The sequence below is a fragment of the Somniosus microcephalus genome, unplaced genomic scaffold, assembly GCF_052327205.1.
Source record: "Somniosus microcephalus isolate GS21.2 unplaced genomic scaffold, FLI_Smic_1.0 unresolved_chr1, whole genome shotgun sequence".
In the NCBI taxonomy this organism is placed as follows: domain Eukaryota; kingdom Metazoa; phylum Chordata; class Chondrichthyes; order Squaliformes; family Somniosidae; genus Somniosus; species Somniosus microcephalus.
The window spans coordinates 170807399-170824893 of record NW_028225179.1 but is presented as its reverse complement, the minus strand read 5'-3'; the positions used below and the strand labels follow the sequence as shown (position 1 = coordinate 170824893).

General features: G+C 53.0%; 1 protein-coding gene across 4 annotated transcripts in view; it reads left to right on the top strand.

Moving 5' to 3' along the window:
- The first annotated feature begins 3281 nt into the window (after window positions 1-3281).
- The window catches only part of LOC147096558 (uncharacterized), a 194006-nt gene continuing 179792 nt past the window's right edge, over window positions 3282-17495 (top strand). For 2 of the 4 annotated variants that reach the window (XR_015074937.1, XM_085975362.1), the window contains exons 1-2: window positions 3288-3559; window positions 3736-3900. The gene's annotated coding sequence lies outside the window, so the exon portion shown is untranslated. Of the gene's footprint in view, window positions 3659-3735; window positions 3901-17495 lie in introns of all 4 variants that reach the window. The other 2 variants (XM_085975364.1, XM_085975363.1) reach the window with 2 other exon arrangements.

The window sequence follows — 17495 nt, the reverse complement described above, 5'->3', positions numbered from 1 at the left end:
TGAGCTCCCTGGAGCTTTTAAAACTCTTCCCACAGTCAGAACATTTAAAGGGCCTCTCGTCAGTGTGAACTCCCTGGTGTCCCTTCAGCTCCCCGGAGCTTTTAAAGCTCTTCCCACAGTCAGAACATTTAAAGGGCCTCTCGTCAGTGTGAACTCGCTGATGATTCAGCAGGTTGGATGACTGAGTGAATCCCTTCCCACACACAGAGCAGGTGAACGGCCTCTCCCCAGTGTGAACTCGCTGATGTTCCAGCAGGTTGGATGACCGAGCAAATCCCTTCCCACACACGGAGCAGGTGAACGGCCTCTCCCCAGTGTGTAGGAACCAGTGTTTCTTCAGCTCCCGGGGGCTTTTAAAGCTCTTCCCACAGTCAGAACATTGAAATGGTCTCTCATCAGTGTGAACAAGCTGGTGTCCCTTCAGATACTGAGTGCTTTTAAAGCTCTTCCCACAGTCAGGACACTGAAATGGTCTCTCCCCAGTGTGAACTCCCTGGTGTGTTTGCAGGTGGGATGAACAAACAAATCCCTTTCCACACACGGAGCAGGTGAACAGACTGTCCCTGGTGTGACTGCGCCGTTGAACTTTCAATGCAGACGGGGAACTGAAGCCCTTCCCGCCGTCCCCACCTTTACCCGGTTTCTCCCCGGTGTGACGGTGCACGTGTCTCACCAGGTCAGGCGATCGGCTGAATCCGCGTCCACACACTGAACACGTGTGCGGTTTGTCTGCGTTGCGATCCCTGCTCTCTCCTTCCATGTGCAAAGGCCGATGATATTCAGGTCCTGATGAATCCAGCGACTCTGTCAGATCTTGACGTGATGTTCGGTCTGAGCTTCCCGCCTGTAACTGCTCCACTTCTATAACCCTGTAAATTGAGATCAGAAAAGGATCAGAGGCAAACTGTTGTTTAATTTTCCCCTTTCCGAACCTAGGGGCAGTGAAGCTGATTTTCAGGCCCCAGCTGCTGCACAGGTTGGTTGAAAGGATCAGCAGTAATGGCGGCTGTAATACCCACAAGCCTCCGCGCTCCAGAAAGCACTCTGTTGACTCTGAGTCCTGCGCATGTGCTCATGGCCCCCGCGTTCGCCCTCCTGCTCTACAATCGCCCGTCCCGATCGGTCCGCAACACGCATGCTCAGCACACAAAACCCCGCATGCGGAGCCGCAACATCTGGTACGCGTGAGCGGCTCAGGTGGGGGTGAGTCGGTGTTTCGCCTCAGCCACCAGGGAGGTGCGCATGTGCAGGACGACCCAACATTCTTCCCGTCAGCAATCACTCCCTCGTTTCTTTAACAAAAACAGAAAATGCTGGAAATACTCAGCAGGTCAGGCAGCATCTGTGGCGAGAGAAACAGAGTTAACGTATCAGGTCGATGACCATTTGTCAGAACTGCTTGCTCTTTAGTGTCAGCCAGTGGCTCAGTGGGCAGCACTCGCACCTCTGAGTCAGAAAGTTGTGGGTTCATAGTCCCACTCCAGAGACTTGAGCACAAAAATCCAGGCTGACACTCCAGTGCAGTGCTGAGGGAGTGCGGCACTGTCGGAGGTGCCGTCTTTCGGATGAGATGTTAAATTGAGGCCCTGTTTGCTCTCTCAGGTGGATGTAAAAGATCCCATGGCATTATTTCAGGAAAGAAAGACTTGCATTTATATAGTGCCACCAGATATCCTAAAGTGCTTTACAGCCAATGAAGTACTACAATGAAGTAGTCACTGTTGTAATGTGGGAAAGAGCAGGGGAATTATCCCCAGTGTCCGAGCCAATGTTTATCCCTCAATCAACATAAAAAAATGATAGATTATCTGGTCATTATCACATTGCTGTTTGTGGGAGCTTGCTGTGCGCTAATTGACTGCCGCATTTCCTACATTACAACAGTGACTACACTGCAAAAGTACTTCATTGGCTGTAAAGTACTTTGGGACGTCCGGTGGTGGTGAAAGGCGCTATATAAATGCAAGTCTTTCTTCCTTCACTGGTCTCAGCAGCGACCTCTTCTGGCGGTTGGTTGATTGACAGACGAGAGCCCGCGCATGCGCACAGGGAGCGGCGGTTTGGGCCGAGTCCGGCACAGCGACACCTCCCGGTCACCAAGGGTAATGACCGCGCATGCCCAGAGGAGACCAGCCCCCCTCCCCCCACTCGGAGCTGCGCCTGCGCACTCGGATTCTGCCGGACGGAGTCGGCGCGGGGCCATTCCAGGGAAAGGCCTTGGTGTCGGTTCCAGAGTCGCGATCGGTGACGCGAATTGAGTTTTCTCCGCTCCGATTGGGTGGAGAATGGCGCGGGGTGGATCGGGAGAGAATCGAGAGAAATAGAAAAACCTCAGAGTCCGCGAGGCCCCGGACCGAGCAGCGGCAGTTGGACGGTTCCCTGATCTCATCGGGGACACGTGACCCGGGCCCGCGACCTGATTGACGGGAGCTTTCGACCAATAGGGTGCGAGCGGGGCGGGGCTGGAGGAGCGAGCCGGCGGCGGGTCCTCCAACCAATCGGGGAGCCCGAGGGGCGGGGCTTGCGGCACCCAGTGGGTGGGGCTGGAGGTGCGAGCCGGCGGCGGGTCCTCCAACCAATCGGGGAGCCCGAGGGGCGGGACTAGCGCCGGCTGATTGTCTGATCCGCAGGGCAGCGAGTTTCTCCAGTCCCTTGTTCAGGGCTCGGGGAGGCTGTGGGCCTTTATACCCCGCATTGGACACAATGCTCTTTGTCTCAGGCATATGGTGACGTCGCACTGAAACTTTCCTCCCTCCTTTACAAAGATGGCTGCCGGTAACCTGGGCCTGTATATGTTCCGATGTAGTCCTCCCACCACTGGGAGCGACAGTGATCCGTTCGTGCGACATAGCTGTACCGCGCAGGCGTAGTACCGCTCCCTTTCCTCTCTCTCTCTCTCGCGCAGGCGCAGTGCCGCTCCCTTGCTCCCGCCCGCGCAGGTGCAGTGCCGCTGCCCTGCCGTCCGGCGCAGGCGCAGTGCAGCTCCCTTTCTCCCTCTCCCGCGCAGGCGCAGTGCCGCTCCCCTGCCCTCCGGCGCAGGCGCAGTGCCGCTCCCTTTCTCCCTCCCGCGCAGGCGCAGTGCCGCTCCCCTGCCCTCCGGCGCAGGCGCAGTGCCGCTCCCCTGCCCTCCGGCGCAGGCGCAGTGCCGCTCCCCTGCCCTCCGGCGCAGGCGCAGTGCCGCTCCCCTGCCCTCCGGCGCAGGCGCAGTGCTGCTCCCCTGCCCTCCGGCGCAGGCGCAGTGCTGCTCCCCTGCCCTCCGGCGCAGGCGCAGTGCCGCTTCCCTGCACTCCGGCGCAGGCGCAGTGCCGCTCCCCTGCTGTGTGCCGGGCCGGGCGGCGCGGGTTGATCGGTGCGTGAGGGTCAGACACAGGCTGGTTGCCCGGGTTACAGGGCCCGTTCTGTGACTGAGGGAACTCGGCCCGACAGCGGCTACTCAGCCCCGAGTTTAGATCACAGTGAGGGAGGGTCATCGCTCCGGGAAGTAACTCCGCACAGAAAATGGCGCATTTCCGCCGAGAGCTGTGAGAATGGGGGAGTCTCAGGAGGCCGGAAATTGACTGTGAGCAAAATCTCCAAACTAAACACACAGCCCCGCAACTGGGGATCTGAGCAAAGGCACAAATTCAAACAAATACTCCGCCTTCACATTGGATTATTAGTAAGCAGATTAAAAGTCTACATTACATTATTTCACGCTTTCAATATTGTTCTTATTTTCTGCTTTGCCACAATTAGATCTCCCGGTGAATGATGGTGTGATTGACGAAGGTGCTCACCTCGAAGTAAACAGGGATTGTCGACTGAGGAACAACAGCCGGTTAACCAGCACAGGATTGTGAGCACCAACCGGAGAGAACCCTTCCGATTCAAAGAGCTTTCAGAGATTGACTGTGGAACAAGGTAAGAGAAAGTCCCATTGACTCAGATACACACTGGTCCTGGAGATGGACTGGGGAGAAAGGTCAGAGAGAGTCCCATTGACTCAGATACACACTGGTCCTGGAGATAGACTGGGGAGAAAGGTCAGAGAGTCCCATTGACTCAGATACACACTGGTCCTGGAGATGGACTGGGGAGAAAGGTCAGAGAGAGTCCCATTGACTCAGATACACACTGGTCCTGGAGATAGACTGGGGAGAAAGGTCAGAGAAAGTCCCATTGACTCAGATACACACTGGTCCTGGAGATGGACTGGGGAGAAAGGTCAGAGAGAGTCCCATTGACTCAGATACACACTGGTCCTGGAGATGGACTGGGGAGAAAGGTCAGAGAGTCCCATTGACTCAGATACACACTGGTCCTGGAGATGGACTGGGGGGAAAGGTCAGAGAGAGTCCCATTGACTCAGATACACACTGGTCCTGGAGATGGACTGGGGAGAAAGGTCAGAGAGAGTCCCATTGACTCAGATACACACTGGTCCTGGAGATGGACTGGGGAGAAAGGCCAGAGAGAGTCCCATTGACTCAGATACACACTGGTCCTGGAGATGGACTGGGGAGAAAGGTCAGAGAGAGTCCCATTGACTCAGATACACACTGGTCCTGGAGATGGACTGGGGAGAAAGGTCAGAGAGAGACCCATTGACTCAGATACACACTGGTCCTGGAGATGGACTGGGGAGAAAGGTCAGAGAGAATCCCATTGACTCAGATACACACTGGTCCTGGAGATGGACTGGGGAGAAAGGTCAGAGAGAGTCCCATTGACTCAGATACACACTGGTCCTGGAGATGGACTGGGGAGAAAGGTCAGAGAGAGTCCCATTGACTCAGATACACACTGGCCCTGGAGATAGACTGGGGAGAAAGGTCAGAGAGAGTCCCACTGACTCAGATACACACTGGTCCTGGAGATAGACTGGGGAGAAAGGTCAGAGAGAGTCCCATTGACTCAGATACACACTGGTCCTGGAGATGGACTGGGGAGAAAGGTCAGAGAGAGTCCCATTGACTCAGATACACACTGGTCCTGGAGATGGACTGGGGAGAAAGGTCAGAGAGAGTCCCATTGACTCAGATACACACTGGCCCTGGAGATAGACTGGGGAGAAAGGTCAGAGAGAGTCCCACTGACTCAGATACACACTGGTCCTGGAGATAGACTGGGGAGAAAGGTCAGAGAGAGTCCCATTGACTCAGATACACACTGGTCCTGGAGATGGACTGGGGAGAAAGGTCAGAGAGAGTCCCATTGACTCAGATACACACTGGTCCTGGAGATGGACTGGGGAGAAAGGTCAGAGAGTCCCATTGACTCAGATACACACTGGTCCTGGAGATGGACTGGGGAGAAAGGTCAGAGAGAGTCCCATTGACTCAGATACACACTGGTCCTGGAGATGGACTGGGGAGAAAGGTCAGAGAGTCCCATTGACTCAGATACACACTGGTCCTGGAGATGGACTGGGGAGAAAGGTCAGAGAGAGTCCCATTGACTCAGATACACACTGGTCCTGGAGATGGACTGGGGAGAAAGGTCAGAGAGAGTCCCATTGACTCAGATACACACTGGTCCTGGAGATGGACTGGGGAGAAAGGTCAGAGAGTCCCATTGACTGAGATACACACTGGTCCTGGAGATGGACTGGGGAGAAAGGTCAGAGAGTCCCATTGACTCAGATACACACTGGTCCTGGAGATGGACTGGGGAGAAAGGTCAGAGAGTCCCATTGACTCAGATACACACTGGTCCTGGAGATGGACTGGGGAGAAAGGTCAGAGAGAGTCCCATTGACTCAGATACACACTGGTCCTGGAGATGGAACGGGGAGAAAGGTCAGAGAGAGTCCCATTGACTCAGATACACTCTGGTCCTGGAGATGGACTGGGGAGAAAGGTCAGAGAGAGTCCCATTGACTCAGATACACACTGGTCCTGGAGATGGACTGGGGAGAAAGGTCAGAGAGAGTCCCATTGACTCAGATACACACTGGTCCTGGAGATGGACTGGGGAGAAAGGTCAGAGAGTCCCATTGACTCAGATACACACTGGTCCTGGAGATAGACTGGGGAGAATGGTCAGAGAGAGTCCCACTGACTCGGATACACACTGGTCCTGGAGATGGACTGGGGAGAAAGGTCAGAGAGAGTCCCATTGACTCAGATACACACTGGTCCTGGAGATGGACCGGGGAGAAAGGTCAGAGAGAGTCCTATTGACTCAGATACACACTGGTCCTGGAGATAGACTGGGGAGAAAGGTCAGAGAGAGTCCCATTGACTCAGATACACACTGGTCCTGGAGATGGACTGGGGAGAAAGGTCAGAGAGAGTCCCATTGACTCAGATACACACTGGTCCTGGAGATGGACTGGGGAGAAAGGTCAGAGAGAGTCCCATTGACTCAGATACACACTGGTCCTGGAGATGGACTGGGGAGAAAGGTCAGAGAGAGTCCCATTGACTCAGATACACACTGGTCCTGGAGATGGACTGGGGAGAAAGGTCAGAGAGAGTCCCATTGACTCAGATACTCACTGGTCCTGGAGATGGACCGGGGAGAAAGGTCAGAGAGAGTCCCATTGACTCAGATACACACGAGTCCTGGAGATGGACTGGGGAGAAAGGTCAGAGAGAGTCCCATTGACTCAGATACACACTGGTCCTGGAGATGGACTGGGGAGAAAGGTCAGAGAGAGTCCCATTGACTCAGATACACACTGGTCCTGGAGATGGACCGGGGAGAAAGGTCAGAGAGTCCCATTGACTCAGATACACACTGGTCCTGGAGATGGATTGGGGAGAAAGGTCAGAGAGAGTCCCATTGACTCAGATACACACTGGTCCTGGAGATGGACGGGGGGAAAAGGTCAGCAAGAGTCCCATTGACTCAGATACACACTGGTCCTGGAGATGGACTGGAGAGAAAGGTGAGAGAGAGTCCCATTGACTCAGATACACACTGGTCCTGGAGATGGACTGGAGAGAAAGGTGAGAGAGAGTCGCATTGACTCAGATACACACTGGTCCTGGAGATGGATTGGAGAGAAAGGTGAGAGAGTGTCCCATTGACTGAGATACACACTGGTCCTGGAGCTGGACTGGGGAGAAAGGTGAGAGAGTGTCCCATTGACTCAGATACACACTGGTCCTGGAGCTGGACTGGGGAGAAAGGTGAGAGAGTGTCCCATTGACTCAGATACACACTCATCCTGGAGATGGACTTGGGAGAAAGGTCAGAGAGAGTCCCATTGACTCAGATAAGAACATCAGAACATAAGAAATAGGAGCAGGAGTAGGCCAATTGGCCCCTCGAGCCTGCTCCGCCATTCAATTATATCATGGCTGATCTGATCCTAACCGCCAATCCACTATCACAGAACCATCTCCTGAATCTAACAGAATTAGACACAGGAAATAGGAGTAGGATCAGGCTACACGGCCCCTGGGCCCGCTCCGCCACCCACAGGGCCATGACCGATCCGAACCTAGACTCATGTCCAAATTCCTGCCCGCTCCCCGAAACCCTTAATTCCCTTTACTTCGAGGAAACTGTCTATTTCTGTTTTAAATTTATGTAATGATGTAGCTTCTACATCTTTTTGGGGCAGCATATTCCATGGACCTACCATCCTCTGAGTGAAGTCGTTCCTCCTCATCTCAGTTTTGAAAGAGCAGCCCCTTATTCTAAGACTATGCCCCCTAGTTCTAGTTTCACCCATCATCGGGAACATCCTCCCCGCATCCACCCGATCCAACCCCTTCACAATCTTGGGACTGGGGAGAAAGCTCAGAGAGAGTCCCATTGACTCAGATACACACTGGTCCTGGAACTGGACTGGGGAGGAAGGTCAGAGAGAGTCCCATTGACCCAGATACACACTGGTCCTGGAAATGGACTAGGGAGAAAGGTCAGAGCGAGTCCCATTGACTCAGATACACACTGGTCCTGGAGATGGACCGGGGAGAAAGGTCAGAGAGAGTCCCATTTACTCAGATACACACTGGTCTTGGAGATGGACTGGGGAGAAAGGTCAGAGAGTCCCATTGACTCAGATACACACTGGTCCTGGAGATGGACTGGGGAGAAAGGTCAGAGAGTCCCATTGACTCAGATACACACTGGTCCTGGAGATAGACTGGGGAGAAAGGTCAGAGAGGCCCATTGACTCAGATACACACTGGTCCTGGAGATGGACTGGGGAGAAAGGTCAGAGAGAGTCCCATTGACTCAGATACACACTGGTCCTGGAGATGGACCGGGGAGAAAGGTCAGAGAGTCCCATTGACTCAGATACACACTGGTCCTGGAGATGGACTGGGGAGAAAGGTCAGAGAGAGTCCCATTGACTCAGATACACACTGGTCCTGGAGATGGACTGGGGAGAAAGGTCAGAGAGAGTCCCATTGACTCAGATACACACTGGTCCTGGTGATGGACTGGGGAGAAAGGTCAGAGAGAGTCCCATTGACTCAGATACACACTGGTCCTGGAGATGGACTGGGGAGAAAGGTCAGAGAGAGTCCCATTGACTCAGATACACACTGGTCCTGGAGATGGACCGGGGAGAAAGGTCAGAGAGTGTCCCATTGACTCAGATACACACTGGTCCTGGAGATGGACTGGGGAGAAAGGTCAGAGAGAGTCCCATTGACTCAGATACACACTGGTCCTGGAGATGGACCGGGGAGAAAGGTCAGAGAGTCCCATTGACTCAGATACACACTGGTCCTGGAGATGGACTGGGGAGAAAGGTCAGAGAGAGTCCCATTGACTCAGATACACACTGGTCCTGGAGATGGACTGGGGAGAAAGGTCAGAGAGTCCCATTGACTCAGATACACACTGGTCTTGGAGATGGACTGGGGTAGAAAGGTCAGAGAGAGTCCCATTGACTCAGATACACACTGGTCCTGGAGATGGACTGGGGAGAAAGGTCAGAGAGAGTCCCATTGACTCAGATACACACTGGTCCTGGAGATGGACTGGGGAGAAAGGTCAGAGAGAGTCCCATTGACTCAGATACACACTGGTCCTGGAGATGGACTGGGGAGAAAGGTCAGAGAGTCCCATTGACTCAGATACACACTGGTCCTGGAGATGGACTGGGGAGAAAGGTCAGAGAGTCCCATTGACTCAGATACACACTGGTCCTGGAGATGGACTGGGGAGAAAGGTCAGAGAGAGTCCCATTGACTCAGATACACACTGGTCCTGGAGATGGACTTGGGAGAAAGGTCAGAGAGAGTCCCATTGACTCAGATAAGAACATCAGAACATAAGAAATAGGAGCAGGAGTAGGCCAATTGGCCCCTCGAGCCTGCTCCGCCATTCAATTATATCATGGCTGATCTGATCCTAACCGCCAATCCACTATCACAGAACCATCTCCTGAATCTAACAGAATTAGACACACGAAATAGGAGTAGGATCAGGCTACACGGCCCCTGGGCCCGCTCCGCCACCCACAGGGCCATGACCGATCCGAACCTAGACTCATGTCCAAATTCCTGCCCGCTCCCCGTAACCCTTAATTCCCTTTACTTCGAGGAAACTGTCTATTTCTGTTTTAAATTTATGTAATGATGTAGCTTCTACATCCTTTTGGGGCAGCATATTCCATGGACCTACCATCCTCTGAGTGAAGTAGTTCCTCCTCATCTCAGTTTTGAAAGAGCAGCCCCTTATTCTAAGACTATGCCCCCTAGTTCTAGTTTCACCCATCATCGGGAACATCCTCCCCGCATCCACCCGATCCAACCCCTTCACAATCTTGGGACTGGGGAGAAAGCTCAGAGAGAGTCCCATTGACTCAGATACACACTGGTCCTGGAGCTGGACTGGGGAGGAAGGTCAGAGAGAGTCCCATTGACCCAGATACACACTGGTCCTGGAAATGGACTAGGGAGAAAGGTCAGAGCGAGTCCCATTGACTCAGATACACACTGGTCCTGGAGATGGACCGGGGAGAAAGGTCAGAGAGAGTCCCATTGACTCAGATACACACTGGTCTTGGAGATGGACTGGGGAGAAAGGTCAGAGAGTCCCATTGACTCAGATACACACTGGTCCTGGAGATGGACTGGGGAGAAAGGTCAGAGAGTCCCATTGACTCAGATACACACTGGTCCTGGAGATAGACTGGGGAGAAAGGTCAGAGAGGCCCATTGACTCAGATACACACTGGTCCTGGAGATGGACCGGGGAGAAAGGTCAGAGAGTCCCATTGACTCAGATACACACTGGTCCTGGAGATGGACTGGGGAGAAAGGTCAGAGAGAGTCCCATTGACTCAGATACACACTGGTCCTGGAGATGGACTGGGGAGAAAGGTCAGAGAGAGTCCCATTGACTCAGATACACACTGGTCCTGGAGATGGACTGGGGAGAAAGGTCAGAGAGAGTCCCAATGACTCAGATACACACTGGTCTTGGAGATGGACTGGGGTAGAAAGGTCAGAGAGAGTCCCATTGACTCAGATACACACTGGTCCTGGAGATGGACGGGGGAGAAAGGTCAGAGAGAGTCCCATTGACTCAGATACACACTGGTCCTGGAGATGGACTGGGGAGAAAGGTCAGAGAGTATCATTGACTCAGATACACACTGGTCCTGGAGATGGACTGGGGAGAAAGGTCAGAGAGAGTCCCATTGACTCAGATACACACTGGTCCTGGTGATGGACTGGGGAGAAAGGTCAGAGAGTATCATTGACTCAGATACACACTGGTCCTGGAGATGGACTGGGGAGAAAGGTCAGAGAGAGTCCCATTGACTCAGATACACACTGGTCCTGGAGATGGACTGGGGTAGAAAGGTCAGAGAGAGTCCCATTGACTCAGATACACACTGGTCCTGGAGATGGACGGGGGAGAAAGGTCAGAGAGAGTCCCATTGACTCAGATACACACTGGTCCTGGAGATGGACTGGGGAGAAAGGTCAGAGAGTCCCATTGACTCAGATACACACTGGTCCTGGAGATGGACTGGGGAGAAAGGTCAGAGAGAGTCCCATTGACTCAGATACACACTGGTCCTGGAGATGGACTGGGGAGAAAGGTCAGAGAGAGTCCCATTGACTCAGATACACACTGGTCCTGGAGATAGACTGGGGAGAAAGGTCAGAGAGAGTCCCATTGACTCAGATACACACTGGTCCTGGAGATGGACTGGAGAGAAAGGTGAGAGAGTGCCCCATTGACTCAGATACACACTGGTCCTGGAGATGGACCGGGGAGAAAGGTCAGAGAGAGTCCCATTGACTCAGATACACACTGGTCCTGGAGATGGACCGGGGAGAAAGGTCAGAGAGAGTCCCAATGACTCAGATACACACTGGTCCTGGAGATGGACTGGGGAGAAAGGTCAGAGAGAGTCCCATTGACTCAGATACACACTGGTCCTGGACATGGACTGGGGAGAAAGGTCAGAGAGAATCCCATTGACTCAGATACACACTGGTCCTGGAGATAGACTGGGGAGAAAGGTCAGAGAGGGTCCCATTGACTCAGATACACACTGGTCGTGGAGATAGACTGGGGAGAAAGGTCAGAGAGGGTCCCATTGACTCAGATACACAGTGGTCCTGGAGATGGACTGGGGAGAAAGGTCAGAGAGAGTCCCATTGACTCAGATACGCACTGGTCCTGGAGATGGACCGCGGAGAAAGGTCAGAGAGAGTCCCATTGACTCAGATACGCACTGGTCCTGGAGATGGACTGGAGAGAAAGGCCAGAGAGAGTCCCATTGACTCAGATACACACTGGTCCTGGAGATGGACTGGGGAGAAAGGTCAGAGAGAGTCCCATTGAGTCAGATACACACTGGTCCTGGAGATAGACTGGGGAGAAAGGCCAGAGAGAGTCCCATTGACTCAGATACACACCGGTCCTGGAGAGGGACTGGGGAGAAAGGTCAGAGAGAGTCCCATTGACTCAGATACACACTGGTCCTGGAGATGGACTGGGGAGAAAGGTCAGAGAGAGTCCCATTGACTCAGATACACACTGGTCCTGGAGATGGACTGGGGAGAAAAGTCAGAGAGAGTCCCATTGATTCAGATACACACTGGTCCTGGAGATGGACTGGGGAGAAAAGTCAGAGAGAGTCCCATTGACTCAGATACACACTGGTCCTGGAGATGGACTGGGGAGAAAGGTCAGAGAGAGTCCCATTGACTCAGATACACACTGGTCCTGGAGATGGACTGGGGAGAAAGGTCAGAGAGAGTCCCATTGACTCAGATACACACTGGTCCTGGAGATGGACTGGGGAGAAAGGTCAGAGAGAGTCCCATTGACTCAGATACACACTGGTCCTGGAGATAGACTGGGGAGAAAGGCCAGAGAGAGTCCCATTGACTCAGATACACACTGGTCCTGGAGATGGACTGGGGAGAAAGGTCAGAGAGAGTCCCATTGACTCAGATACACACTGGTCCTGGAGATGGACTGGAGAGAAAGGCCAGAGAGAGTCCCATTGACTCAGATACACACTGGTCCTGGAGATGGACTGGGGAGAAAGGTCAGAGAGAGTCCCATTGACTCAGATACACACTGGTCCTGGAGATAGACTGGGGAGAAAGGTCAGAGAGGGTCCCAGTGACTCAGATACACACTGGTCCTGGAGATGGACTGGGGAGAAAGGTCAGAGAGGGTCCCATTGACTCAAATACACACTGGTCCTGGAGATGGACTGGGGAGATAGGTCAGAGAGAGTCCCATTGACTCACATACACACTGGTCCTGGAAATGGACTTGGGAGAAAGGTCAGAGAGAGTCCCATTCACTCAGATACACACTGGTCCTGGAGATGGACTGGGGAGAAAGGTCAGAGAGAGTCCCATTGACTCAGATACACACTGGTCCTGCAGATGGACTGGGGAGAAAGGTCAGAGAGAATCCCATTGACTCAGATACACACTGGTCCTGGAGATGGACTGGGGAGAAAGGTCAGAGAGAGTCCCATTGACTCAGATACACACTGGTCCTGGAGATAGACTGGGGAGAAAGGTCAGAGAGGGTCCCATTGATTCAGATACACACTGGTCCTGGAGATGGACTGGGGAGAAAGGTCAGAGAGGGTCCCATTGACTCAGAAAGACAGTGGTCCTGGAGATGGATTGGGGAGAAAGGTCAGAGAGTCGCATTGACTCAGATACACACTGGTCCTGGAGATGGACTGTGGAGAAAGGTCAGAGAGAGTGCCATTGACTCAGATACACACTGGTCCTGGACATGGACTGGGGAGAAAGGTCAGAGAGAGTCCCATTCACTCAGATACACACTGGTCCTGGAGATGGACTGGGGAGAAAGGTCAGAGAGAGTCCCATTGACTCAGATACACACTGGTCCTGGAGATGGACTGGGGAGGAAGGTCAGAGAGTCCCATTGACTCAGATACACACTGACCTGGAGATGGACTGGGGAGAAAGGTCAGAGAGAGTCCCATTGACTCAGATACACACTGGTCCTGGAGATGGACTGGGGAGAAAGTTCAGAGAGAGTCCCATTGACTCAGATACACACTGGTCCTGGAGATGGACCGGGGAGAAAGGTCAGAGAGAGTCCCATTGACTTAGATACACACTGGTCCTGGAGATGGACTGGGGAGAAAGGTCAGAGAGAATCCCATTGACTCAGATACACACTGGTGCTGGAGATGGACCGGGGAGAAAGGTCAGAGAGAGTCCCAATGACTCAGATACGCACTGGTCCTGGAGATGGACCGGGGAGAAAGGTCAGAGAGAGTCCCATTGACTCAGATACACACTGGTCCTGGAGATGGACTGGGGATAAAGATCAGAGAGAGTCCCATTGACTGATACACACTGGTCCTGGAGATGGACTGGGGAGAAAGGTCAGAGAGAGTCCCATTGACTCAGATACACACTGGTCCTGGAGATGGACTGGAGAGAAAGGCCAGAGAGAGTCCCATTGACTCAGATACACACTGGTCCTGGAGATGGACTGGGGAGAAAGGTCTGAGAGAGTCCCATTGACTCAGATACACACTCGTCCTGGACATGGACTGGGGAGAAAGGTCAGAGAGAGTCCCATTGACTCAGATACACACTGGTCCTGGAGATAGACTGGGGAGAAAGGTCAGAGAGGGTCCCAGTGACTCAGATACACACTGGTCCTGGAGATGGACTGGGGAGAAAGGTCAGAGAGGGTCCCATTGACTCAGATAGACACTGGTCCTGGAGATGGATTGGGGAGAAAGGTCAGAGAGTCGCATTGACTCAGATACACACTGGTCCTGGAGATGGACTGGAGAGAAAGGTGAGAGAGAGTCGCATTGACTCAGATACACACTGGTCCTGGAGATGGATTGGAGAGAAAGGTGAGAGAGTGTCCCATTGACTGAGATACACACTGGTCCTGGAGCTGGACTGGGGAGAAAGGTGAGAGAGTGTCCCATTGACTCAGATACACACTGGTCCTGGAGCTGGACTGGGGAGAAAGGTGAGAGAGTGTCCCATTGACTCAGATACACACTCATCCTGGAGATGGACTTGGGAGAAAGGTCAGAGAGAGTCCCATTGACTCAGATAAGAACATCAGAACATAAGAAATAGGAGCAGGAGTAGGCCAATTGGCCCCTCGAGCCTGCTCCGCCATTCAATTATATCATGGCTGATCTGATCCTAACCGCCAATCCACTATCACAGAACCATCTCCTGAATCTAACAGAATTAGACACAGGAAATAGGAGTAGGATCAGGCTACACGGCCCCTGGGCCCGCTCCGCCACCCACAGGACCATGACCGATCCGAACCTAGACTCATGTCCAAATTCCTGCCCACTCCCCGAAACCCTTAATTCCCTTTACTTCGAGGAAACTGTCTATTTCTGTTTTAAATTTATGTAATGATGTAGCTTCTACATCTTTTTGGGGCAGCATATTCCATGGACCTACCATCCTCTGAGTGAAGTAGTTCCTCCTCATCTCAGTTTTGAAAGAGCAGCCCCTTATTCTAAGACTATGCCCCCTAGTTCTAGTTTCACCCATCATCGGGAACATCCTCCCCGCATCCACCCGATCCAACCCCTTCACAATCTTGGGACTGGGGAGAAAGCTCAGAGAGAGTCCCATTGACTCAGATACACACTGGTCCTGGAACTGGACTGGGGAGGAAGGTCAGAGAGAGTCCCATTGACCCAGATACACACTGGTCCTGGAAATGGACTAGGGAGAAAGGTCAGAGAGAGGCCCATTGACTCAGATACACACTGGTCCTGGAGCTGGACTGGGGAGAAAGGTCAGAGAGAGTCCCATTGACTCAGATACACACTGGTCCTGGAGATGGACCGGGGAGAAAGGTCAGAGAGAGTCCCATTTACTCAGATACACACTGGTCTTGGAGATGGACTGGGGAGAAAGGTCAGAGAGTCCCATTGACTCAGATACACACTGGTCCTGGAGATGGACTGGGGAGAAAGGTCAGAGAGTCCCATTGACTCAGATACACACTGGTCCTGGAGATAGACTGGGGAGAAAGGTCAGAGAGGCCCATTGACTCAGATACACACTGGTCCTGGAGATGGACCGGGGAGAAAGGTCAGAGAGTCCCATTGACTCAGATACACACTGGTCCTGGAGATGGACTGGGGAGAAAGGTCAGAGAGAGTCCCATTGACTCAGATACACACTGGTCCTGGAGATGGACTGGGGAGAAAGGTCAGAGAGAGTCCCATTGACTCAGATACACACTGGTCCTGGTGATGGACTGGGGAGAAAGGTCAGAGAGAGTCCCATTGACTCAGATACACACTGGTCCTGGAGATGGACTGGGGAGAAAGGTCAGAGAGAGTCCCATTGACTCAGATACACACTGGTCCTGGAGATGGACCGGGGAGAAAGGTCAGAGAGTGTCCCATTGACTCAGATACACACTGGTCCTGGAGATGGACTGGGGAGAAAGGTCAGAGAGAGTCCCATTGACTCAGATACACACTGGTCCTGGAGATGGACTGGGGAGAAAGGTCAGAGAGTCCCATTGACTCAGATACACACTGGTCCTGGAGATGGACTGGGGAGAAAGGTCAGAGAGAGTCCCATTGACTCAGATACACACTGGTCTTGGAGATGGACTGGGGTAGAAAGGTCAGAGAGAGTCCCATTGACTCAGATACACACTGGTCCTGGAGATGGACTGGGGAGAAAGGTCAGAGAGAGTCCCATTGACTCAGATACACACTGGTCCTGGAGATGGACTGGGGAGAAAGGTCAGAGAGAGTCCCATTGACTCAGATACACACTGGTCCTGGAGATGGACTGGGGAGAAAGGTCAGAGAGTCCCATTGACTCAGATACACACTGGTCCTGGAGATGGACTGGGGAGAAAGGTCAGAGAGTCCCATTGACTCAGATACACACTGGTCCTGGAGATGGACTGGGGAGAAAGGTCAGAGAGGGTCCCATTGACTCAGATAGACACTGGTCCTGGAGATGGATTGGGGAGAAAGGTCAGAGAGTCGCATTGACTCAGATACACACTGGTCCTGGAGATGGACTGGAGAGAAAGGTGAGAGAGAGTCGCATTGACTCAGATACACACTGGTCCTGGAGATGGATTGGAGAGAAAGGTGAGAGAGTGTCCCATTGACTGAGATACACACTGGTCCTGGAGCTGGACTGGGGAGAAAGGTGAGAGAGTGTCCCATTGACTCAGATACACACTGGTCCTGGAGCTGGACTGGGGAGAAAGGTGAGAGAGTGTCCCATTGACTCAGATACACACTCATCCTGGAGATGGACTTGGGAGAAAGGTCAGAGAGAGTCCCATTGACTCAGATAAGAACATCAGAACATAAGAAATAGGAGCAGGAGTAGGCCAATTGGCCCCTCGAGCCTGCTCCGCCATTCAATTATATCATGGCTGATCTGATCCTAACCGCCAATCCACTATCACAGAACCATCTCCTGAATCTAACAGAATTAGACACAGGAAATAGGAGTAGGATCAGGCTACACGGCCCCTGGGCCCGCTCCGCCACCCACAGGGCCATGACCGATCCGAACCTAGACTCATGTCCAAATTCCTGCCCGCTCCCCGAAACCCTTAATTCCCTTTACTTCGAGGAAACTGTCTATTTCTGTTTTAAATTTATGTAATGATGTAGCTTCTACATCTTTTTGGGGCAGCATATTCCATGGACCTACCATCCTCTGAGTGAAGTAGTTCCTCCTCATCTCAGTTTTGAAAGAGCAGCCCCTTATTCTAAGACTATGCCCCCTAGTTCTAGTTTCACCCATCATCGGGAACATCCTCCCCGCATCCACCCGATCCAACCCCTTCACAATCTTGGGACTGGGGAGAAAGCTCAGAGAGAGTCCCATTGACTCAGATACACACTGGTCCTGGAACTGGACTGGGGAGGAAGGTCAGAGAGAGTCCCATTGACCCAGATACACACTGGTCCTGGAAATGGACTAGGGAGAAAGGTCAGAGCGAGTCCCATTGACCCAGATACACACTGGTCCTGGAGATGGACTGGGGAGAAAGGTCAGAGAGTCCCATTGACTCAGATACACACTGGTCCTGGA